At 32.1% G+C, this 27,806-nt stretch overlaps 1 long non-coding RNA gene across 1 annotated transcript; it reads left to right on the top strand.

The window, feature by feature from the left end:
* LOC139524086 (uncharacterized) lies at window positions 1–27,806 on the top strand. The gene is made up of 3 exons (XR_011664732.1): window positions 1–198; window positions 26,954–27,077; window positions 27,687–27,806. It is a non-coding gene; the product is annotated as an uncharacterized lncRNA (long non-coding RNA).

The following is a 27,806-nucleotide window of genomic DNA, read 5'->3' as shown; positions in this document are numbered from 1 at the left end:
TATCATATATTAATAGCATAAATATCAAATTTAGTATTATCCCTTGATGAACCTCTGATGGTAGAGAAAGTTTTCCATGATGAAATTGACATTGCACAAAATATAGAAATCAACGACAACGGAAGCCCGCAATGGACGGTGTTTTAATCTTTTGCTGACGACAACTTCTAAATCTACTCAGGACCAGGATTCTTTAAGGTAAAAAGTTACGAAATAAATCAAAATAAATTTCACATTTGAGTATGGTGGTCCTGAAATCAAATAAGGTGTTCAAACTTGGGGTATTTTAGTTGGGTGCAAAACTATGGAAGGGAATATCCGCCAAAATTATACAATTCTTCATTAATTTTGTGAAATGGCATGCAATTTCTTATTCGTATAATTACATATGCAATTTCTTAATTTGTAAAATGTCATTTCTTAATTTGAAACATGTATTTTTTCCATCCGTTACACGAATTTCTACATTTCTTGATTTGTGAAATGTAATTTATTGATACATGTGTAAACACAATTTCTTAAATTGTAAACGTATTTTCTCCATTAGTTTCATGAATTTCTACGTTTCTTAATTTTTTAAATGTAGTCACTTTGTTTTAGTCACGTTTTGTGAGATCGCGTCTGTGTAATAGTTACCGCTGCCAGCCAAAGAGAAGTTGCGTTTCTAAAGAAAAATACAAGTTACAATTCAAGAAGTTTGACAAGTCAAAAGTTTTACAAATCTAGAATAACATAGCTGTAGAGCCATGTCAACTCGTACCTTCGCAATCTCGTACCCAATATTTACCACCGCGTATTTGTACCACAATATATCTCAACTTTTAAAAATGAAACCCATTTTCACACATTTTAAGTATATCTAAATAATATTTATAATTCATTATGTAAAGTTTACGGAAGTGTTTCCCGATTTTTGTTTGGAAAAATTTTTATGAATATCTGGTGCCCTCTAATACTTTCGAATAGACCCAGGGGTGTGGAAATGCTATGCCCGACTTGCCCGACTCGTACATTTGAACAACCGGACAAGTCTTGGTTGTCCGTGGACAAGTAAAAAAATATACAAGACAAAGTTCAAATCCAAAAAAAAACAAAAAATTAATTTCAAAACGTATAAAGATGTTTAATTTATGTTTAAGAAACCAATGTTCAGCAAGTAAAAACATCAATGTTCATGACGATAAATTTTACATGATACCGGAAATAGATCGATTACCAAAATAAATAAAAATAAGTATGCGACCCCGAGTCGCGTAACATTGCATTGGCTTTGTCCATTGACCCGGGATCGTCGATTAGGTTTTCTCCATCATTTACCAAAAGTGTCATTTCTTTAAATTTTGTATCGAGATTCAGATTGATAAATACTTAATAAAAAGGTGGGCAAGCAAGACGAAAGAGTCATGAGTCGAGAAGAAAACCTTACATGCAAATGGAAGACACAGAGTATTTAAAAAAAAAACGGAAGCGAGAATTTCAGACATCGTGGATATCAGATTGCCTCTGGCTATCTATGGAAATTCGGAAAATAAATAAAGTTTTTGTCTTATTTGTAGATGAAACATTATTTGTTGTCAAAGTGGAAAATAGAAGGGACGCTTTAATTGCCCATCAATACAATAATAAATATTAATCAAGAAAAAAACAAGTGTGTCAGTTGAGAGAAACACCACAAAATCAATAGTTTATCTATCATTTAGTTTACATTTATTCAATCACTGTCCTCAAATTTAGTATATGTACCTACTGGCTATAATTTTTATTCAAAAACTGCTGCAAAATTGTCTTTTACATGTTATTTCATTGGTTGGTTTGCTGTTCGGTTTCTGTCCCATTGATGTTAACCCATTTCCTACTTTCCTAATTTTTTACACATATAAACAAATAGATTTCATTTGTTTGTGATGCACAAAAGTGCTAAGTAAGAATCATATATTAGCTAACAAGAAATACTTCAATATTTATTGGGATCATCAGGGCAAGTAAATTTTTTTCCGGACAAGTAAAATTTTAGGTTTCATTTGCCCGGGGACAAGTGCTCACAACAAATATTTCCACACCCCTGAGACCTATTTTTTCAATAAATTGTGTGTCAGGTTATTTATTTTCAAACTACCACAGAACAAACTTTTGATTTTTGTGATTATCAAGGATTAGTTATTTATTTTCAAAATCCTCCTCCCCCAGAATATCAAATAGTCGTCCCCTTAGTAGGACACTATAAGGACAACTAGCTGGATAAACAATAAACACACACGGACAATTACAGTAAGGGTACGACCTTTTCATATTCTAAGGATGGGAATGGGGCCGGCAGGAGGATCTTTTGCGAAATTTTTTATTCATGTTAAAGATTTAACTTGTCGCTAATCATGCCTATTTTTTCCAGCTCTTACCAGCCCACCATATTCATATTCAAAATACTCCTGCCATCTCCCCCTTTTAACCCAACAAATCAAATGATTTTCTCCTTATTGAACACGAGTTTAAATTGATTGATTGTTAGTTGTTTGTTTTTAACGTCAAGCGACTAATATTTCATAAATGTTTAGACAAGACCCGAAATTAAAAGTCATGTATAAAATATCATAACAAGTAAGAAGATGTGGTATGACTTCTAATTTGACAACTATCAACTGAAGTTCAATGAAGTAGTATTATCAATTATAACCAACCGTGCGGCCTTAAAAAATGACAAATATTCATACTGTATATCAGTTATAAAAGGCAACGACAAAAATGTGAAACAATTAAGACGAAATAAAGTAACGGCCTGACGATATATAACAAACCCATTCTAAAAACTTCAAATATGAGTCGACAGATATGAACAAACAATAACCACTCAACTACATGCTCATGATAATGTGGCAGGATTCAACATGTGTGTGAGCGTTCAACCCCTAAACTTAGACAGTCAGTGTTGTAATAGTATAACATAAAAACAACGTTTAAAAGTCCGTTGCAATTGGATTGACCCAAAAGATCGATACGAGACACAAAAACAACTAACATTTACTAAAGATTATAATCTAAATATTAAATCTCTCCAGGTTTTGTCTGTAACTTGTCCATTTCCTCTAACAGGCTACACCATGCCCGACACATATGTCATCACTGCTAGCGTTTACTAAAATATCGTGTAATTTTCCGTAATTATAAGAAACGTAATGACGCAACGTCAGATATTGCTACCATTTAGTGTAACAGAAAAATGATGTAAATTGGAAACGGGCTTTATCTAATTCTTCCTGCTTTCCTTTTTGGGTAAACGCAAAGTATAACACACAAGTATAAAAGCCGTAAGAATCCAATCAAATATGATTTTATAATTAACATAGGATTAAAAAAATACCACTTTGAGCATCTGGTCCGCATGGTCAAGAAGGCTTGAATAATTGTAGTCATTCGTGTAGGGATTTTTTTTTTTACTTATTGTGACTTATCACAGCTTCAAATTGAACCCGATCTTAATAATTTACGACGCAGAATATATGCTCCAAAGGTTTTATAACATTGCCTACATTTTTTACAAAATTGCACAAATCCCTAATTTACAGCCTCAATTTTCTCGAAAACGAGCTCGGTGACATGTTTTATTTTGTGTTTTATTTTATAACTCGCTTGACCATCACGAAAAAAACAACCATGACATTATACTGTACCATGTTTACGACGGACAGACGGAAGTCGGACATTTGTATACCATAATACGTCCCGTCAAAATTTGTGCATGCAATATTTGCCACTGGACATTAAGCAACCAACTATTAATCAATTTATAGGCAGCGCCTTCCTCATATCAAAAATGATAAAACTATATAAATGACATTATATCGAAAAACTGTATCGGATGCCAATAGGTTGTAATTTAAGTTGAATGGTCGGTTATATCTCTGCTGGATCAGGATTCATTACTATCAAAGCTCTGACTCTGACTCTACATCTACCCCTACCACCACGCCCACGTTTTCTAGTAGATTTTGGTGGCATGCCTGTATTGTTTCGGAGAAATCGACGTTTTTTAAATCAGAAGTAGAAGGAATGGAAGAGTATTGATATGGAATACGATGTTGACGTTATTGTTGAGAACGTAGTAAGATTGCGATATAAACGTAGTATAATTTATTGTGGCAAGAACGTGCTATAATCGCAGTAGAAGCGTGGTGCTATCGTGTTGCAATTTCATAAATCGTGATTTGGTCATAGTGCAAACGTGATGAGCATAGAAAGATCTTGATAAGCGTAGTGAGGTCACATAATAAGCGCGGTGAGAACGTGGTATAATCGTAGGGGGTCGTTGTAGAAGCGTAAAGAGGACGTAGAAGAATCGAGAAAGCAACGAAAATTTATATTTTCATGCCGCTCATACCGCGACCTCACCATGATCTGAATTTATTTTTTAGTGCGTGCTGAAATATTTTGGTGATTACAGAGAAGAGAACTGCTCTTAAATGTAGAAAAAAACACCATATTTTGCTGTATATTTATCTAATTTAAAAAAAAAATGCACGATTTACGTGGCGACGGCTTTTTTTAAACCATAAAAAATTTTAAATCTTGTTTTTAGGAACTTTTTTATGATTTTTTATACGACCGCAAATTTTGAAAAAATTTTCGTCGTATATTGCTATCACGTTGGCGTCGGCGTCGTCGTCGTCGTCGTCGTCGTCGTCGTCGTCCGGCGTCCGAATACTTTTAGTTTTCGCACTCTAACTTTAGTAAAAGTGAATGGAAATTTATGAAATTTTAACACAAGGTTTATGACCACAAAAGGAAGGTTGGTATTGATTTTGGGAGTTTTGGTCCCAACATTTTAGGAATTAGGGGCCAAAAAGGGCCCAAATAAGCATTTTCTTGGTTTTCGCACTATAACTTTAGTTTAAGTTAATAGAAATCTATGAAATTTTGACACAAGGTTTATGACCACAAAAGAACGGTTGGGATTGATTTTGGGAGTTTTGGTCTCAACAGTTTAGGAATTAGGGGTCAAAAAAGGACCCAAATAAGCATTTTTCTTGGTTTTCGCACAATAACATTAGTTTAAGTAAATAGAAATCAATGAAATTTAAACACAATGTTAATGACTACAAGAGGAAGGTTGGTATTGATTTTGGGAGTTTAGGTCCCAACAGTTTAGGAATTAGGGGCCAAAAAGGGACCCAAATAAGCATTTTTCTTGGTTTTCGCACCATAACGTTAGTATAAGTAAATAGAAATCTATGAAATTTAAACACAAGGTTTATGACCATAAAAGAAAGGTTGGGTTTGATTTTGGGAGTTTTGGTCCCAACATAATAAGGGGCCCAAAGGGTCCAAAATTAAACTTTTGTTTGATTTCATCAAAATTGAATAATTGGGGTTCTTTGATATGCTGAATCTAACTGTCATGACTGTGTATGTAGATTCTTAACTTTTGGTCCCGTTTTCAAATTGGTCTACATTAAGGTCCAAAGGGTCCAAAATTAAACTTAGTTTGATTTTGACAAAAAATGAATCAGTTAGGTTCTTTGATATGCTGAATCTAAAAATGTACTTAGATTCTTGATTATTGGCCCTGTTTTCAAGTTGGTCCAAATCGGGGTCCAAAATTAAACTTTGTTTGATTTCATCAAAAATTGAATAAATGGGGTTCTTTGATATACCAAATCTAACTGTGTATGTAGATTCTTCATTTTTGGTCCTGTTTTCAAATTGGTCTACACTAAAGTCCAAAGGGTCCAAAATTAAACTTAGTCTGATTTTAACAAAAATTGAAATCTTGAAGTTCTTTGATATGCTGAATCCAAAAATGTACTTAGATTTTTTATTATGGGCCCAGTTTTCAAGTTGGTCCAAATCAGGATCTAAAATTATTATATTAAGTATTGTGCAATAGCAAGTCTTTTCAATTGCACAGTATTGCGCAATGGCAAGAAATATCTAATTGCACAATATTGTGAAATATCAAATTTTTTTTTAATTAGAGTTATCTTTCTTTGTCCAGAATAGTAAGCAAGAAATATCTAATTGCAAAATATTGTGCAATAGCAAGATTTTTTTTTAATTGGAGTTATCTTTCTTTGTCCAGAATCAACTTAAATCTTTGTTATATACAATATACAATGTATATTCACTTTTTACTACCAACTGATAAATTAAAATAATCTTTACCATTCAGTGATAACAAGCACTTTCTTTACATCTTAATATTTTATGATGTATTTAAATGAGTAGTTATTGTTGCAAACTCCATTAGAAATTTTAATTGAGATTAGTTTTGGAATAAGGGAAAGGGGGATGTGATTAAAAAAATTGGGTTCAATTTTTCTCATTTGAAATTTCATAAATAAAAAAGAAAATTTCTTCAAACATTTTTTTGAGAGGATTAATATTCAACAGCATAGTGAATTGCTCTAAGAGAAACAAAAATTTTAAGTTCATTAGAACACATTCATTCTGTGTCAGAAACCTATGCTGTGTCAACTATTTAATCACAATCCAAATTTAGAGCTGAATCCAGCTTGAATGTTGTGTCCATACTTGCCCTAACCGTTCAGGGTTCAACCTCTGTGGTCGTATAAAGCTACGCCCTGCGGAGCATCTGGTTTAATTGTGTTTTATTATTAATGAATGGACCACAATTAATTATACATGTTTTATTCATTTTTTTATTATTATAGTCACTGGCATACATAATTATCTAGGAAGAAAAACATATTTTTTTGCTGTATATTTATCTCATTTAAAAAAATTGCACAATTTACGTGGCGACGGGTTTTTTTTTAACCAAAAAAAAATTATAAATCTTGTTTTGAAGACATTTTTTTATGATTTTTTTAATTAGATTTTTTTATTTATGAATGGATCACCATTAATTATACATGTTTTATTCAGTTTTGGTTTGATATAGTCACTAGCGTTGTGTCAAATAAACTGGCGTAACTAAATTTTCTAATAAATTATCGTAAACTTTGTTTATGTAATCCAACATAAAAAAATGTACTATATTCGACGGCAAATTGAATTGTTGTTTTGTAACTTCTTCATCATAATATCACCTGCAGAAGTCCTGATTCATTTTTTTGGACTATTCAACAGAATATATTCTGGAGATATACAGAAGAGACCAATACAAAAAATGTAAAAAACGCCCTAGGTCTGTACATGAAGAGACATCTATATCAGAAGTTGAGTGCTAGTCTCAAGTATTTTTGGGACTTGTCTGTCTGTCTGTTTACGGTCCTTGGACAGAAAATTCACTTAAATTATTTCCGCACTTTTGCATTATGCTTGACGATATTTACTTGATATTTGTTATATTCAATGTAGTTTAAAGAACAAGTTTAACCGATAGGGGACTATATATATTGCCATGCAATAGACAACTTTCGAGTTCGATGCATTTCCGTCAAAAACTCGTTTTTAGTGAACATAATTCGTACGTTTAGGGGCATCGTCACTTCCGTTCCAATGTTGAGCGAGTGGTTGCAAAACTACATTGCTTTATTGTACAAATTATTCGGCAAATAAAAATCCTCATAATTGACAATCAGCATTGCTGTCATAAGGAGACTGTGATTAAGTACTTACAAAACAAACTTTATTTTTAGTTTATCCTGTATAATGACGATGATGAACGGTAATAGTGCAGGAAACAGGCGACCCCCTCTTTCTAGTAAATGACGTCAAAAAGGCGTGCATAACTGACGGATTTAATGCCTAATTTCACTTATTGACGCCGGTGGCGGATCTAGAGGGGGGCGTAGAGGGCGTACACCCCCTTTGCTTGGACTTTTTGTTTGTTTGTAAAATGATTAATCAGACTTCGTGAATTTTGCCATTTCCTGTGTATTTCATTTTTATGCGACAATTCTTTACTTATAAAGATAATTTCGCTGGTATTTACTGATTGTGTCATAGTCATGTGATTCTCTATATGGTGGAGTTGACCACTGCGTAAAAAAAACCGTCACTCAGTCATTTTGAAATTCAAATTACAGTAACACGTTGATTAGGCTGAGGATGACAACCATGCATGAAACCTTCAAAGCGACACAGGATTGACCAAGAACGTAGTGACTTCCATTTCACTATTCAACCAAACAGAAAGTAAAACTCCATTCCACTCTCATGAAAAAATTATCCGCAGCAATATTATTTACCAATGAAAAAATGTTTAACCCCAAACGCCCCAGCCCTATTTTAAAATAACATGATAGTTTAAATTGACATAATAGCTGAATAATGATCCACATTCAGTATATTATAATAAGCTCGCTCTGGATAGCTTGAAAGTCTAAGGTACGAACCATTTGAATTGAGGAGGCAGTCTAAGGTATTTGAGAGAAAAAATTCTGGCCGTATCTGGATTGAAAACAATAATCTTATCAACTTTTTATACGACCGCAAAAATTTTAATTTTTCGTCGTATATTGCTATCACGTTGGCGTCGTCGTCGTCGTCGTCGTCCGAATACTTTTAGTTTTGCACTCTAACTTTAGTAAAAGTGAATAGAAATCTATGAAATTTTAACACAAGGTTTACAACCACAAAAGGAAGGTTGGGATTGATTTTGGGAGTTTTGGTCCCAAAATTTTAGGAATTAGGGGCCAAAAAGGGCCCAAATAAGCATTTTCTTGGTTTTCGCACTATAACTTTAGTTTAAGTAAATAGAAATCTATGAAATTTTGACACAAAGTTTATGACAACAAAAGGAAGGTTGGGATTGATTTTGGGAGTTTTAGTTCAAACAGTTTAGGAATTAGGGGCCAAAAAAGGGCCCAAATAAGCATTATTCTTGGTTTTCGCACAATAACTTTAGTATAAGTAAATAGAAATCAGTGAAATTTAAACACAAGGTTTATGACCACAAAAGGAAGGTTGGGATTGATTTTGGTAGTTGAGGACTGAACAGTTTAGGAATTAGGGGCCAAAAAGGGGCCCAAGTAAGCATTATTCTTGGTTTTCGCACCATAACTTTAGTATAAGTGAATAGAAATCTTTGAAATTTAAACACAAGGTTTATGACCATAAAAGGAAGGTTGGGTTTGATTTTGGGAGTTTTGGTCCCAACAGGTTTTTAGGAATAAGGGGCCCAAAGGGTCCAAAATTGAACTTTGTTTGATTTCATCAAAAATTGAATAATTGGGGTTCTTTGATATGCCGGATCTAACTGTGTATGTAGATTCTTAATTGTTAGTCCCGTTTTCCAATTGGTCTACATTAAGGTCCAAAGGGTCCAAAATTAAACTTAGTTTGATTTTAACAAAAATTGAATCCTTGGGGTTCTTTGATATGCTGAATCTAAAAATGTACTTAGATTTTTGATTATTGGCCCAGTTTTCAAGTTGGTCCAAATCGGGGTCCAAAATTAAACTTTGTTTGATTTCATCAAAAATTGAATATTTGGGGTTCTTTGATATGTCAAATCTAACTGTGTATGTAGATTCTTAATTTTTAGTCCCGTTTTCAAATTGGTCTACATTAAATACCAAAGGGTCCAAAATTAAACTAAGTTTGATTTTAATAAAAATTGAATTCTTTGGCTTTTTTGATATGCTGAATTTAATCATGTACTTAGATTTTTGATTATGGGCCCAGTTTTCAAGTTGGTTCATATCAGGATCCAAAATTATTATATTAAGTATTGTGCAATAGCAAGAAATTTTCAATTGCACAGTATTCAGCAATACAGTACTTGCAACCTTAGGCGTTACTGTTTGACGTGAACTTGAATGATCGGTGAATGATAGGTGACGGATGTTTGACTGATCGATGAGTGATCGGTGATCGGAGACCCATAGGATCCGTCAGATAAGTCAAATAACCTATGTGAGAGTTACCCTGACAACTGTCACCGATCGATCAGTAAATTAAATTTATGCACGGATCGGACGGATACGTATATTGCAACGTAAATGGGTTTTCGTGTGTAAACGTATTCTCATTCATAATCTGTCTCATGACATTATACCCTGCTAGCTCAGCCATTTACGTTACTGGTAGAGAGGGTTCGGCCTGTGCTTTCGCTCCAGGACTTCTGACAGCATACTGACAATACAACGAAACAGTAAATTCAATAAATGACAGGTATAAGAAACCTAAAAATGACCAGTGATGACGATTTGCCAAGCAATGTATTTGTTCATAGAACAAATGACAAAAATTCATAAAACAGCAGTTCATATTTAATAGACAAAGACAACATAAATACATAAATCAAATCGCGGTATCTCCAGGGCAAAAATATCAATTTAGAATTTCAATACACTCTCGAACTTCCCCTTTTTGGACAAACAATACGGTGAAAAATACCCATACAAGTTAACCATTTCAAAGAAGCGTTTGGCCTTAGTGCTATCTAATTGAATAAAATAAAATGATACTAGAATTTGAAGTGTCCGTTTACTTAAAATATTGAGAGCTGTACACTATTCGTTTTTAACTAAATTATAATCCAATCAATCAAGTTGTGACGTCAACCTTCCGAGACAAAATAATTATACCCACTGGTTCCCACCGACTTTGTTAGACTAGAACATGAATCTCATTATTCTATGACTAGGGAACAAAAATCGATCCAGTAAAAAAAAACATCGCATTTCTCGTTTAGTTTTCAATCCAACCAGAGCAATGTCTGAAAAACGTTTTTCAGTAAAATTGACCAGTTCAAGATCCAAAACCAAAACATGCGATAATACAAAATTCTATTTCAGAGTAATTAGGCACGAACAATCTCGTAGATTGACGACCGTTACTCCAAAATATCCCTCGGATTAACCCTCTGTCTAAATATCGCTATCAAAATGAAACCCATCTCTTTATAAACCCGAAATCATAAAATATCAAGCTAGTGTACAATTCCCTCTATTTATTCTGGAGCGGAAACGTAAATTTAACATTTTAGAACTGTTTGACTACGAGACCGAAAAGAAATATATCAAATGTAAGAAATAAATATTTAAGTCAAACATCGAAATACAAAATAAATTGAAATTTAAAGTACAACTTACCAGTACGAAAGTTTTCCCCAATCTAAAGAAATACTGCCCTGACGAGGTTTAAATATCCAAGTCTGGACATTGAGTTCAAACACGAGATAAACGATCCCCGCGAAAAAAGTGACCGGACAACTATAGTTATATATAGTATCTAAAAATAGAAAAAAAAGGGAATTTACGATGACCCACAAACGTTACAATACCCCCTACCCAGAAAAACAAATCGTCCGCGATTTGACAACATAGTAAGACAATTTAAAGGACAAGACACGGTTGTCTTTAAACAGTTGAAAATGTGCATTGTATTGTATATAAAAGTCTAAATGTTGATAAATGTCCAAGAAGGTCCAAACAGTGATGAAGGTCTAAATGGTGACGAAGGTCCAAATAGTGATGAAGGTACAAATGGTGACGAAGGTCCAAATAGTGATGAAAGTCCAAATAATGATGAAGGTCCAAATAGTAATGAAGGTTCAAATGGTGACGAAGGTCCAAACATTTCCATTGTTAAAGGCAATTTCATCATAAACGTTCAACCGATATTTCCATGCGAATTAAGAATTGAATCCATATACGTCTTTAATATTCTTTTACTCCAACAATGCACAAACACTGAAAAATAATAACTGACAAAAAATAGAATCAAATCAAATATAAAAAAAATTAAAAAAATCTTTATGTTTTTGGAGATACTGACAACCACATATATTAACATTTTACGTGCAGAGCACGGAGATTGGGGAAGGTAAAAATACTAAATTAACGTAATTTTGGATACATGTAATCTGAAATGAACTAAGGCCAAGCAATTATTTTCGAGAAAATCAGTACCGATTACATGATTGTGCTTCCAGAACAAAACAATCATAAAATTAAATAGTATCCCCAATATAAAATATACTATAAATCAATATATCAAATGCAATAAAGTTAAATAAGTGTGTATGATGTGTGTACTAAACCCAACTTCAGAAGTACAGTAAGCAAACTATTAAAACATAAAAAAGATAACAATCACGTGCAAATGCTATTCTTTTATTTCAGAGTGCATTTTTTTTTCCACCCATGACTCTATATATATCTATACGTATACTGCCATACTGTGAATCTTAGTTCACGTATCAATATTATTCATAAATCATCTATATTCAGCTTAAACTACTGCACCACCAAAGCTTATGGTAGCGATGTATGGCCAGAGCAAAGCTAATACTTTCTATGTATATTATATCCAGGCAGTTTCAACTGTATACTAGTGTTCAACTGGTCATGTGCATGGGTGAATCATAAAATCATGTATTTACTGTCATGTATACGATTTACATGAATAAGATTAAAAAATAATGTATTCGTGTACTTTTTTTTATGCACCTCTAAAATTGGGTTCAGCACACTGACTTTTTCTATATATCATCATCACATGCAATCTACACTGCAATAATCTTTTACCATATATATAAATAAACATATGTCATCACAAGACACCGTAAATATATTATCCATATTATAGAGAGCACCAGTGGAAGGCCAACTTTCATCACCAAACTCAATAATGTTTACATATTAACATATCAGGTTATTACCTTCCCAAATTACTTGAGTTAAGTTTAAATTCCTCCCAATGAATACGTTTGACTAAGATTAACGTCCATGCGCAGGCAAAATTGACCATTCACGCAAGACGCAAATCTGAAGTCAATTCATAAAAAATGAACATCTGAATAAATAGAATAACCCTGAAAAAATGTATACTAAACCCCTTAATAGCAAATAATATATAATAGATATATTCGAGTATGAAGGCACCGACTGTGTAGAAAACAATCCCTTATTCACAACAAGTCTATGCACGGACTTGTAATAAAAAATAACTAATACGTAAATTTACAACATATATCAACCTTTCAATGAATATGACCTTTTTATTAAAACAATCCACAAATATTCAAATTTGCCAACATACAGAAACAAAGGTTTCGTACCCCCTATCTTAACAAAGTATCAGTTCATGACACACAATGACTGTAAATAGTCCAAATTCCGTTATTCCGCACATATATAAAATAGTTCTTCAGCATAACGCATCCTTGCTGCAGTCAAGAATATTATTCACAAGCGTAGGTTCTGACCTGGGTCAGGAGTCAGAATCAAACTTTCAACATACAGATTGTTCATAGAACTAAATCCACCAATATAATCGTTCGACTATAGTTATACTTCGCAGATAAGGAGGCACGACAAATACATACACTGTCGGCAAGGTAAAAAAAAAAAAAACAACTATGAAATAAACTTTTTTTTAATTTTTTTTATGAACATGAAATGAATGATAACAACATTATGTTACACAGCCGGTGAAAAATCTGACAAGCTATACAATTTATATTACAAGCTCAGCCTTCCACTGTCGCTACCAATTTTCTCGAGAGAAAAAAAATCAAGTAATGAGGCGCGGAAGTTCGAAAATGAAATGAAAGGTCCCAAATCTAGTAAAAAAAAAAAGGGGGGGGGCCACGTTGGGCGCCAATGCAACGTAAATGGGTTTTCGTGTGTAAACGTATTCTCATTCATAATCTGTCTCATGACATTATACCCTGCTAGCTCAGCCATTTACGTTACTGGTAGAGAGGGTTCGGCCTGTGCTTTCGCTCCAGGACTTCTGACAGCATACTGACAATACAACGAAACAGTAAATTCAATAAATGACAGGTATAAGAAACCTAAAAATGACCAGTGATGACGATTTGCCAAGCAATGTATTTGTTCATAGAACAAATGACAAAAATTCATAAAACAGCAGTTCATATTTAATAGACAAAGACAACATAAATACATAAATCAAATCGCGGTATCTCCAGGGCAAAAATATCAATTTAGAATTTCAATACACTCTCGAACTTCCCCTTTTTGGACAAACAATACGGTGAAAAATACCCATACAAGTTAACCATTTCAAAGAAGCGTTTGGCCTTAGTGCTATCTAATTGAATAAAATAAAATGATACTAGAATTTGAAGTGTCCGTTTACTTAAAATATTGAGAGCTGTACACTATTCGTTTTTAACTAAATTATAATCCAATCAATCAAGTTGTGACGTCAACCTTCCGAGACAAAATAATTATACCCACTGGTTCCCACCGACTTTGTTAGACTAGAACATGAATCTCATTATTCTATGACTAGGGAACAAAAATCGATCCAGTAAAAAAAAACATCGCATTTCTCGTTTAGTTTTCAATCCAACCAGAGCAATGTCTGAAAAACGTTTTTCAGTAAAATTGACCAGTTCAAGATCCAAAACCAAAACATGCGATAATACAAAATTCTATTTCAGAGTAATTAGGCACGAACAATCTCGTAGATTGACGACCGTTACTCCAAAATATCCCTCGGATTAACCCTCTGTCTAAATATCGCTATCAAAATGAAACCCATCTCTTTATAAACCCGAAATCATAAAATATCAAGCTAGTGTACAATTCCCTCTATTTATTCTGGAGCGGAAACGTAAATTTAACATTTTAGAACTGTTTGACTACGAGACCGAAAAGAAATATATCAAATGTAAGAAATAAATATTTAAGTCAAACATCGAAATACAAAATAAATTGAAATTTAAAGTACAACTTACCAGTACGAAAGTTTTCCCCAATCTAAAGAAATACTGCCCTGACGAGGTTTAAATATCCAAGTCTGGACATTGAGTTCAAACACGAGATAAACGATCCCCGCGAAAAAGTGACCGGACAACTATAGTTATATATAGTATCTAAAAATAGAAAAAAAAGGGAATTTACGATGACCCACAAACGTTACAATACCCCCTACCCAGAAAAACAAATCGTCCGCGATTTGACAACATAGTAAGACAATTTAAAGGACAAGACACGGTTGTCTTTAAACAGTTGAAAATGTGCATTGTATTGTATATAAAAGTCTAAATGTTGATAAATGTCCAAGAAGGTCCAAACAGTGATGAAGGTCTAAATGGTGACGAAGGTCCAAATAGTGATGAAGGTACAAATGGTGACGAAGGTCCAAATAGTGATGAAAGTCCAAATAATGATGAAGGTCCAAATAGTAATGAAGGTTCAAATGGTGACGAAGGTCCAAACATTTCCATTGTTAAAGGCAATTTCATCATAAACGTTCAACCGATATTTCCATGCGAATTAAGAATTGAATCCATATACGTCTTTAATATTCTTTTACTCCAACAATGCACAAACACTGAAAAATAATAACTAACAAAAAATAGAATCAAATCAAATATAAAAAAAATTAAAAAAATCTTTATGTTTTTGGAGATACTGACAACCACATATATTAACATTTTACGTGCAGAGCACGGAGATTGGGGAAGGTAAAAATACTAAATTAACGTAATGTTGGATACATGTAATCTGAAATGAACTAAGGCCAAGCAATTATTTTCGAGAAAATCAGTACCGATTACATGATTGTGCTTCCAGAACAAAACAATCATAAAATTAAATAGTATCCCCAATATAAAATATACTATAAATCAATATATCAAATGCAATAAAGTTAAATAAGTGTGTGTGATGTGTGTACTAAACCCAACTTCAGAAGTACAGTAAGCAAACTATTAAAACATAAAAAAGATAACAATCACGTGCAAATGCTATTCTTTTATTTCAGAGTGCATTTTTTTTTCCACCCATGACTCTATATATATCTATACGTATACTGCCATACTGTGAATCTTAGTTCACGTATCAATATTATTCATAAATCATCTATATTCAGCTTAAACTACTGCACCACCAAAGCTTATGGTAGCGATGTATGGCCAGAGCAAAGCTAATACTTTCTATGTATATTATATCCAGGCAGTTTCAACTGTATACTAGTGTTCAACTGGTCATGTGCATGGGTGAATCATAAAATCATGTATTTACTGTCATGTATACGATTTACATGAATAAGATTAAAAAATAATGTATTCGTGTACTTTTTTTTATGCACCTCTAAAATTGGGTTCAGCACACTGACTTTTTCTATATATCATCATCACATGCAATCTACACTGCAATAATCTTTTACCATATATATAAATAAACATATGTCATCACAAGACACCGTAAATATATTATCCATATTATAGAGAGCACCAGTGGAAGGCCAACTTTCATCACCAAACTCAATAATGTTTACATATTAACATATCAGGTTATTACCTTCCCAAATTACTTGAGTTAAGTTTAAATTCCTCCCAATGAATACGTTTGACTAAGATTAACGTCCATGCGCAGGCAAAATTGACCATTCACGCAAGACGCAAATCTGAAGTCAATTCATAAAAAATGAACATCTGAATAAATAGAATAACCCTGAAAAAATGTATACTAAACCCCTTAATAGCAAATAATATATAATAGATATATTCGAGTATGAAGGCACCGACTGTGTAGAAAACAATCCCTTATTCACAACAAGTCTATGCACGGACTTGTAATAAAAAATAACTAATACGTAAATTTACAACATATATCAACCTTTCAATGAATATGACCTTTTTATTAAAACAATCCACAAATATTCAAATTTGCCAACATACAGAAACAAAGGTTTCGTACCCCCCTATCTTAACAAAGTATCAGTTCATGACACACAATGACTGTAAATAGTCCAAATTCCGTTATTCCGCACATATATAAAATAGTTCTTCAGCATAACGCATCCTTGCTGCAGTCAAGAATATTATTCACAAGCGTAGGTTCTGACCTGGGTCAGGAGTCAGAATCAAACTTTCAACATACAGATTGTTCATAGAACTAAATCCACCAATATAATCGTTCGACTATAGTTATACTTCGCAGATAAGGAGGCACGACAAATACATACACTGTCGGCAAGGTAAAAAAAAAAAAAACAACTATGAAATAAACTTTTTTTTAATTTTTTTTATGAACATGAAATGAATGATAACAACATTATGTTACACAGCCGGTGAAAAATCTGACAAGCTATACAATTTATATTACAAGCTCAGCCTTCCACTGTCGCTACCAATTTTCTCGAGAGAAAAAAAATCAAGTAATGAGGCGCGGAAGTTCGAAAATGAAATGAAAGGTCCCAAATCTAGTAAAAAAAAAAGGGGGGGGGGCCACGTTGGGCGCCAATGCAACGTAAATGGGTTTTCGTGTGTAAACGTATTCTCATTCATAATCTGTCTCATGACATTATACCCTGCTAGCTCAGCCATTTACGTTACTGGTAGAGAGGGTTCGGCCTGTGCTTTCGCTCCAGGACTTCTGACAGCATACTGACAATACAACGAAACAGTAAATTCAATAAATGACAGGTATAAGAAACCTAAAAATGACCAGTGATGACGATTTGCCAAGCAATGTATTTGTTCATAGAACAAATGACAAAAATTCATAAAACAGCAGTTCATATTAAATAGACAAAGACAACATAAATACATAAATCAAATCGCGGTATCTCCAGGGCAAAAATATCAATTTAGAATTTCAATACACTCTCGAACTTCCCCTTTTTGGACAAACAATACGGTGAAAAATACCCATACAAGTTAACCATTTCAAAGAAGCGTTTGGCCTTAGTGCTATCTAATTGAATAAAATAAAATGATACTAGAATTTGAAGTGTCCGTTTACTTAAAATATTGAGAGCTGTACACTATTCGTTTTTAACTAAATTATAATCCAATCAATCAAGTTGTGACGTCAACCTTCCGAGACAAAATAATTATACCCACTGGTTCCCACCGACTTTGTTAGACTAGAACATGAATCTCATTATTCTATGACTAGGGAACAAAAATCGATCCAGTAAAAAAAAACATCGCATTTCTCGTTTAGTTTTCAATCCAACCAGAGCAATGTCTGAAAAACGTTTTTCAGTAAAATTGACCAGTTCAAGATCCAAAACCAAAACATGCGATAATACAAAATTCTATTTCAGAGTAATTAGGCACGAACAATCTCGTAGATTGACGACCGTTACTCCAAAATATCCCTCGGATTAACCCTCTGTCTAAATATCGCTATCAAAATGAAACCCATCTCTTTATAAACCCGAAATCATAAAATATCAAGCTAGTGTACAATTCCCTCTATTTATTCTGGAGCGGAAACGTAAATTTAACATTTTAGAACTGTTTGACTACGAGACCGAAAAGAAATATATCAAATGTAAGAAATAAATATTTAAGTCAAACATCGAAATACAAAATAAATTGAAATTTAAAGTACAACTTACCAGTACGAAAGTTTTCCCCAATCTAAAGAAATACTGCCCTGACGAGGTTTAAATATCCAAGTCTGGACATTGAGTTCAAACACGAGATAAACGATCCCCGCGAAAAAGTGACCGGACAACTATAGTTATATATAGTATCTAAAAATAGAAAAAAAAGGGAATTTACGATGACCCACAAACGTTACAATATATTTAAAATTCTTATGTAAACCGAACTCGACAGTGTTTACAAACGATGAACGCGGACCTCTACGAAGACACCTTAATTTACACGTTAATTTGTAATAAAATTGGTTGCAAATAAAAAAGCGAAAATAGTATAACAGAATAATATGCTTAGAGCGTTAAATTGTTTGTGTTGATTAATAGTTTTGTATTTAATATTGCTAACATCAGAGACATATAATACATAATTGTATTATATGACTCTGTAAAAAATGGAGGTGTACTTATTGCTATTAATAAAGAACTTATAAGCACAGAAGTAAGCGAACTTAAAACTGACTGTGAAATAGTTTGGTCTCAAATAAACATGACTGGTAGTAAGAACTTGTTAATAGGTGCATATTACAGACCACCATCAGATAAAGGAACATCTTTACAACAACTAGAACTATCACTTAGTAGAATCAACCAATCATCAAATACTAATATCATGATTGGTGGTGACTTTAACCTAGGTCATATTGACTGGTCTATACCTCAGGTCATACCGGGTAAACCGGACGCTGAACATCATAATAAACTTTTAGAATTACTAGAAAATTTTAACCTTCAACAAATAGTTAATACACCAACTAGAAAAGAAAGAATATTAGACTTAATCCTAGTTAACAATCTAACAACTGTTAACAAAGTAAACACACTTCCACCACTAGGACTAAGTGACCATGACATCGTCTACATAGAAATTGACACTTGGCTTCGAAAAATCAGACAACAACCTAGAAAAATACTCAAATACGACAAAGCGAACTGGGAAAACATAGAAGCAGACCTTCAAAAAACACTTGAAGAGTTTACTGTTATGAATAACAACAACAACAGTACTATAAACGAAATGTGGGATTTATTTAAAAACAACATCACAAAATCAATAGATACAAACATCCCACATAAAATGTTAACATATAAACACCGACTTCCCTGGGTGCACAACAAACTCAGAAAAATGATAAATAAAAAGAATAAATTGTACTCTAAAATGAAAAAGGACAAAAAGCATATACTTAAATATAAAAAACTTAAACAACAAGTCCAACAAGAACAGAGACGTGCCTATTGTACATACATAGAAAAAATGATCCTTGACCTTCCAACAAATGACCCTGACCAAAGTTACAGCAACCAATCAAAACCGAAAAAACTCTTTTCTTACATTAAATCCATCAGAACTGACAATAGTGGAGTTGCTCCCCTGAAAAAAGAGGGACAATTAACAACTGATACAAAACAAAAAGCCAACATTTTAAATGAGCAATTCCAATCAGTCTTTACCACCGAAACAGCAAGTAATATGCCTGATAAAGGACCAAGTCCTCATCCAGTCATTCCATCACTCACAATTACAACACCTGGCATACAAAAACTCTTAAACAACATCAATCCGCACAAAGCCACTGGCCCAGATAACATCAGCGGCAGAGTTCTAAAACAACTTCAAAACATAACGGCACCTATCCTCACCATTATTTTCCAGAAATCGCTTACATCTGGCTGTATACCATCTGACTGGAAACATGCAAATGTCGCACCAGCATACAAAAAAGGTGAAAAATACAACGCAGTTAACTACAGACCAATCTCTCTCACTTGTATCAGTTGCAAACTAATGGAACATGTCATAACAAAACATTTAATTAATCACTTAGAAAAAAACAATTTATTATACGACCTCCAGCACGGCTTCAGACACTCTAGATCATGTGAAACACAACTTCTATCTTTTATACAAGAACTGGTTTCAAATTCAGACAATAACACCCAAACAGACCTTGTAATTATGGACTTTGCCAAAGCCTTTGACAAAGTCCCACATCAAAGACTCTTATACAAACTACACTTCTATGGAATACAAAATGAAACACTTAACTGGATCTCTGCCTTTTTATCAAACCGCACACAAACAGTTGTCCTGGATGGAGAGTCATCAGACGTTGCTCCAGTTACTTCTGGTGTCCCACAGGGAACAGTTCTGGGTCCAGTTCTATTCCTGGTTTACATAAACGACCTACCAGAATATTTGAAAACCAGTAAACTCAGACTGTTCGCCGACGACAGCATCATTTACAAAAGCATCAAATCTAAAGAAGATTGTGATAGTCTTCAGGAAGATCTTGATGCTGCTGCAAAGTGGGAAGATGACTGGCTGATGGCTTTCCATCCAGACAAATGTACAGTTCTCACAGCCTCAAATAAGAAAAATACAATTAAAAAAGACTACATTCTCCACAGTCATACACTAGAATCTGTCTCCGCAGCTAAATATCTTGGTATAACACTACAATCTGACCTAAAATGGAACCAGCACACAAACAACATCATTGGCAATGCAAATAAAAGTCTAGGATTTCTAAAAAGAAATCTAAAAACATCAATCACAAACATTAAGTCCCAGGCATATCTAGCACTTGTCCGACCAAAACTAGAATATGCTTGTTCGGTTTGGAACCCTCATACTGCTGAACAATGCAATAAACTTGAGATGGTTCAACGTCGGGCAGCTAGGTATGCCTGCAATCGTTACCACAACACCAGTAGCGTTACAGACATGCTCAATACCTTAAATTGGCCTACCTTACAACAACGCAGACTTAAAACTAGACTTATAATGTTCTATAAAATTGTTCACCATATTGTCGCCATACCATCAGATTTACTCATACCAACAGACAATAGAACCAGACAATTCCATCCACAAACTTACAGACACATACTTACATTTAAAGACTGTTACAAATATTCCTTTTTTCCGTTTACTATTACACAATGGAATGTACTACCTCCAAAGGTAGTACTTTCTCCGACCTTAAATATTTTTAGAGAACAGTTGACACCTACTGTTCTCTACAATATAAAACAGTAAACCTAGTAGTTATGTAAATAGTTTTAACCACATGTCATGTTAGTATTTGTTTATTTTTGGCACTTTTCTTTTGTAAATATTTATTTATTATTATCCTACGCATGCGCAGCAGTTAGTAATCATCAAAAATCTGATGGATAACTGGATACCATAAGAAGAAGAAGAAACATAAACTTATTCCTACGAAAATGGTTATTATTGACGGCCATTGGATTTTTGAACTTTTTATAGTTTCGAATAGGTTGTTTTTTCGTGAAATTAAAAGAATGTCAAAGAAATAATATTAATTTTTTTTTCGCATTGTTTAGAATTACCAAAATTGTTTTTCTTTTTATCAAAAATGATACTATTTTATTTGAAATCAGTTATTTTTACCATCTTGAGACAAGTCTTCTAATTAGAATTGAGATATAATGAGAATCAAAATACTTAAACTTTTATTTTTGTGGAATAAGAATGCAGTTATTGATTTATTTTGATACAAATTATTAACCGTCATATGATTTGAGTACTTTTTGTACATCAAGATTGGCTGTTCTTCATAAAATATGCTTACTTTAAGGAAAAAGATACTAAATTTTTGTACGCCTTGCCTAAAATGCAAATATTTCGTCATTTTACTGAAAATTATTGACAGCCATTAAATTTTTGTACTTTTTATAGTTTAGAATAGGTTTTTTTCATAAAATTAAAAGAATATCAGAAAAATCATACTAAAATTTTGTTCACATTGTTTAAAATAACCAAAACTATTCTTCTTTTTATCAAAAATGATACTATTTTATTTGAAATCAGTTAGTTTTACCATCTTGAGACAAGTCTTCTAATCAGAATTGAGATATAATGAGAATCAAAAAACTTAAACTTTTATTTTTGTGGAATAAGAATGCAGTTATTGATTTATTTTGATACAAATTATTAACCGTCATATGATTTGAGTACTTTTTGTACATCAAGATTAGCTGTTCTCCATAAAATATTCTTACTTAAAGGAAAAAGATACTAAATTTTTTTACGCATCGCCTAAAATGCAAATATTTCTTCATTTTACTGAAAATTATTGACCGCTATTAAATTTTTGTACTTTTTATAGTTTCGAATAGTTTTTTTTTCGTGAAATTAAAAGAATGTCAAAGAAATAATATTAATTTTTTTTTTCGCATTGTTTAGAATTACCAAAATTGTTTTTCTTTTTATCAAAAATGATACTATTTTATTTGAAATCAGTTATTTTTACCATCTTGAGACAAGTCTTCTAATTAGAATTGAGATATAATGAGAATCAAAATACTTAAACTTTTTTTTTTGTGGAATAAGAATGCAGTTATTGATTTATTTTGATACAAATTCTTAACCGTCATATGATTTGAGTACTTTTTGTACATCAAGATTGGCTGTTCTTCAAAAAATATGCTTACTTTAAGGAAAAAGATACTAAATTTTTGTACGCGTTGCCTAAAATGCAAATATTTCGTCATTTTACTGAAAATTATTGACAGCCATTAAATTTTTGTACTTTTTATAGTTTAGAATAGTTTTTTTTCATAAAATTAAAAGAATATCAGAAAAATCATACTAAAATTTTGTTCACATTGTTTAAAATAACCAAAACTATTCTTCTTTTTATCAAAAATGATACTATTTTATTTGAAATCAGTTATTTTTACCATCTTGAGACAAGTCTTCTAATCAGAATTGAGATATAATGAGAATCAAAAAACTTAAACTTTTATTTTTGTGGAATAAGAATGCAGTTATTGATTTATTTTGATACAAATTATTAACCGTCATATGATTTGAGTACTTTTTGTACATCAAGATTAGCTGTTCTCCATAAAATATTCTTACTTAAAGGAAAAAGATACTAAATTTTTTTACGCGTCGCCTAAAATGCAAATATTTCTTCATTTTACTGAAAATTATTGACCGCTATTAAATTTTTGTACTTTTTATAGTTAAGAATAGTTTTTTTTTCATAAAATTAAAAGAATATCAGAAAAATCATACTAAAATTTTGTTCGCATTGTATAAAATAACCAAAATTATTATTCTTTTTATCAAAAATGATACTATTTTATTTGAAATCAGTTATTTTTACCATCTTGAGACAAGTCTTCTAATCAGAATTGAGATATAATGAGAATCAAAATACCTAAACTTTTATTTTTGTGGAATAAGAATGCAGTTATTGATTTAGTTTGATACAAATTATTAACAGTCATTTGATTTCAGTACTTTTTGTACATCAAGATTAGCTGTTCTTCATAAAATATTCTTACTTAAAGGAAAAAGATACTTAATTTTTGTACGTGTTGCCTAAAATGCAAATATTTCTTCATTTTACTGAAAATTATTGACCGCCATTAAATTTTTGTACTTTTTATAGTTTAGAATAGTTTTTTTTTCATAAAATTAAAAGAATATCAGAAAAATCATACTAAAATTTTGTTCGCATTCTATAAAATAACCAAAATTATTATTCTTTTTATCAAAAATGATACTATTTTATTTGAAATCAGTTATTTTTACCATTTTGAGACAAGTCTTCTAATCAGAATTGAGATATAATGAGAATCAAAATACTTAAACTTTTTTTTTTGTGGAATAAGAATGCAGTTATTGATTTATTTTGATACAAATTCTTAACCGTCATATGATTTGAGTACTTTTTGTACATCAAGATTGGCTGTTCTTCATAAAATATGCTTACTTTAAGGAAAAAGATACTAAATTTTTGTACGCGTTGCCTAAAATGCAAATATTTCGTCATTTTACTGAAAATTATTGACAGCCATTAAATTTTTGTACTTTTTATAGTTTAGAATAGTTTTTTTTCATAAAATTAAAAGAATGTCAGAGAAATCATACTAGAATTTTATTTGCATCGTTTAAAATAACCAAAATTCTTATTTTTATTGAAAATGATTCTATTTTATTTGAAATCAGTTATTTTACCATCTTGAATGAGACAAGTCTGCTAATTCGAATTGAGATATAATGAGACTTAAAATGCTTAAACTTTTATTTTTGTGGAATAAGAATGCAGTTATTGCTTTATTATGATATAAATTATTAACCGCCATATGATTTCATTACTTTTTGTTCATCAGGATTGGTTGTTCTTCATAAATTATGTTTACTTTAAGGAAAAAGATATTATTTTTTTGTACGCTTTGCCAAAAATGCAAATATTTCTTCTCATATTGGAAAATATTGTAATTTCAATTGCAATCAGTTGTTATAAATGATTTTCATATGTTTTTTGTAGAAAATGTGAATTATTCAAGAATAAATCTGCTTAAAATTATTTCTTTCTTTTTAAGGAATATATTTATGTTTACCACCATTGGATTTTTGTACTTTTTATTGTTTAGGAGTAGTTATTTTTGTAATTTGTTATTTCAAAGGCTTCGATTGTGACGAGAATATAGAAAGTCCATGATTATGAATTTTTTTTAAAGAATTTTATGATGATAAGGATACAAAAATTTAAAATATTGAAAAAAAATAGACTACATTTTTCAATAACTGATCCTTTCATTTTGTTTTTCCCGAGTATGTTTGGAAAATAATAAAATCAATTTCGCGATGTAGACACTCGCCGGGTTTGAAAATATTTAACCTAAATAAAACGAAAAAGACCATTATTTAATGATGATATTTTAATTTAGGTTTTATCTGTACATTTCTTTTCATTTCAATTCATAAAACTTTGCTAAATAATTAATAAACAAAATGTATCATTGAACGTTCGATTTTCACGAGTCGCCATTTTAATTAAATTAAACGAAACTAAGATTCCGTAATTTGTATTAGTTCATCATGTGACGTATTAAAGTTCAATCCGTCATCAAGGTCGATCGGTACTATCCGTCCGATCAGTCCGATCAGTCAATTACTTTTACTATAAGTCTGACGGATTGCTGACGTGAGTTTGACGCGAACTTGACTGATCGGTGACTGATCGATGACCGCTGATTGATCGCTGAAATAGTAACGCCTAAGGTTGCAAGTACTGTAGCAAGAAATCTTCAATTGCACAGTATTGTGCAATAGCAAAAAATGTTCAATTGCACAGTATTGTGCAATAGCAAGAAATCTTCAATTGCACAGTATTGTGCAATAGCAAATATTTTCAATTGCACAGTATTGCGCAATAGCAAGAAATATCTAATTGCACAATATTGTGCAATAGCAAGAAATTTTCAATTGGAGTTATCTTTCTTTGTCCAGAATAGTAGTTGAATCAACTTAAATCATTGTTTTATACAATATACAATGTATATTCACTTTTACTACCAACTGATAAATTAAAACAATCTTTACCAGTGATAACAAGCACTTTATTTTACATTTTAATATTTTATGATGTATTTAAATGAGTAGTTATTGTTGCAAACTCCATTAGGAATTTGAATTGAGATCAGTTTTGGAAAAAGGGAAAGGGGGATGTGAAAAAAAAAATGGGGGAAGGGGGGGGGGGTAAATTTTTCTCATTTCAGATTTCATAAATAAAAAGAAAATGTCTTCAAACATTTTTTTGAGAGGATTACTATTCAACAGCATAGTGAATTGCGATATGCTCAAAGGCAAAAAAAATATTTTAAGTTCATAAGACCACATTCATTCTGTGTCAGAAACCTATGCTGTGTCAACTGTTCAGGGTTCAACATCTGCGGTCGTATATAGCTGCGCCCTGCGGAGCATCTGGTTCTAGTTGAAGGATAATAACTTGTGTATAAGTATTTCAATTGCTCTGAAATTGTATCACAATGTTTAAAACCACAAGTAGAAGGTTTAGATTCATTTGTGGGGTTATGGGTCCAAAGTGTAGAAATTAAGGGCCAAAAAGGGGTCAAAAACAATCAAGACAATAACTTACAAGTGTGTAATTGTATGGAACTCTCTAAAATTGTACCACAATATTCCATATAACATGGGGGAGGCTGGTATTAAGTTTTGGATTAATTGCCCAAAATATGTAGGAATTAGGGAACAAAAAAGGACCAAAAACAAGCATGTTTCTAGTTTCCAAACAATAACTTGTGTTTAAGTGAATGGATATCTCTGAAATTACAAGGTTCCATACTACAAAGGAAACGATGGGATTGAATTTAAGGGTAATTGCTTAAAAAAAGGGGGGGGTTCAACAAGTTGGGGAAGTTTTTTTTTTTAAGGGATTCTTTTTTTTTTTTTAATTTTTTTTTAACTTTCGAATTTTGAAAAGTTTCAGAAGAAATCTTCAATTGCACAGTTTTGTGCAGTAGATTTGTTAGATCTTTGACCACATTTATTTTGTGACAAAAACCTTTATTATGTCAAACCAAATTCAGACAGTATCAAGCTTGAATATTGTGACCAAATTTGCCCCAACCGTTCAGGGTTAGACCACTGCGGTCGTATAAAGTTTCGCACCCGCGGAGCACCTGGTTGTTGTTGAGGGACCCCCCTTTTTGGGAAAAAATTTGGTTGCTTTAATAGGGAATCACTGAAGCTTGACTGGAACGGGCCCCGTCTTAGGCAGTCAGTGGGCCCCCACTTATCCACGTAATCATTGTCCGTTAACTTATCTAAAATTGTAAAAACTGTTTCTCCTCTAATATTCTTATGAGCTTAATTATTTTACCAAACTAGGGCACAAGAAATCTTCATAGGAATATCTAGATTGGACATTTTCTAAGGGGATCCACAGAACTCTGTGTCTCATCTGCAGTTGCTGCTGTTAGTGTAATGTAAAAGTGTGATGTTGACTTACAAAGTGAGTATATTTATCAGTAAAATACAGAATTAAAAGAATCTATATATGTGTATAAAATACTCGTATATAAACTACGGTTTTTATATACTGATAATAAAATCAATGTTATACCAATAAGGGACGACATCAAAAGATCGATGTAGGATAAAAAACTTAAATCAAATAGTTTGGGGGTGGGGGTTAAAATTCTACAAGTTTTGTATATCCAAAATCGATTTTTACATATATCCCTATTGGTAAATCAATTTTTCCCAAATTAAGTTAAGAGGAGGGTGGGGGTGTCAGTGAAAAAAACTATGTGAATTAAGTTTTTTATACTATATTGAACTTTTGATGTCGTCCCTAACAAAAAGATATATATATATAGATCTAATTTAAGGGGTAAAATTGGTATAAACGTATTAGAAAATTTTTCTTGTTCTAGTTTATCATGGAGAATGCAATGATAAATTATAAATTACAAAAAATCTTTAATCTCACCATTGCACATGTCAGAAATGCGAAATATGTGTACTCATCTTTAAAATTCCTTAGTAATAACCCTGATTGGTAAGGTTACCGTAGTATTTGATTATTTTACGAAAATTGTACCCTGAATTTTATTTTTAGATTGCAGCAACAGAATGAAGAATTCCAAGAGTCTAATACGGTTTATTTAACAGGATTTTATCATTGAATCAACATCCTACAAGAATATAACATACAAATAAATGAAAGAATCCATGGGTA

The sequence above is a fragment of the Mytilus edulis genome, chromosome 5, assembly GCF_963676685.1.
Source record: "Mytilus edulis chromosome 5, xbMytEdul2.2, whole genome shotgun sequence".
NCBI classification, from domain to species: Eukaryota; Metazoa; Mollusca; class Bivalvia; order Mytilida; family Mytilidae; genus Mytilus; species Mytilus edulis.
The sequence above is the reverse complement of the archived record's forward strand: the minus strand, read 5'-3'. Positions and strand labels throughout refer to the sequence as shown.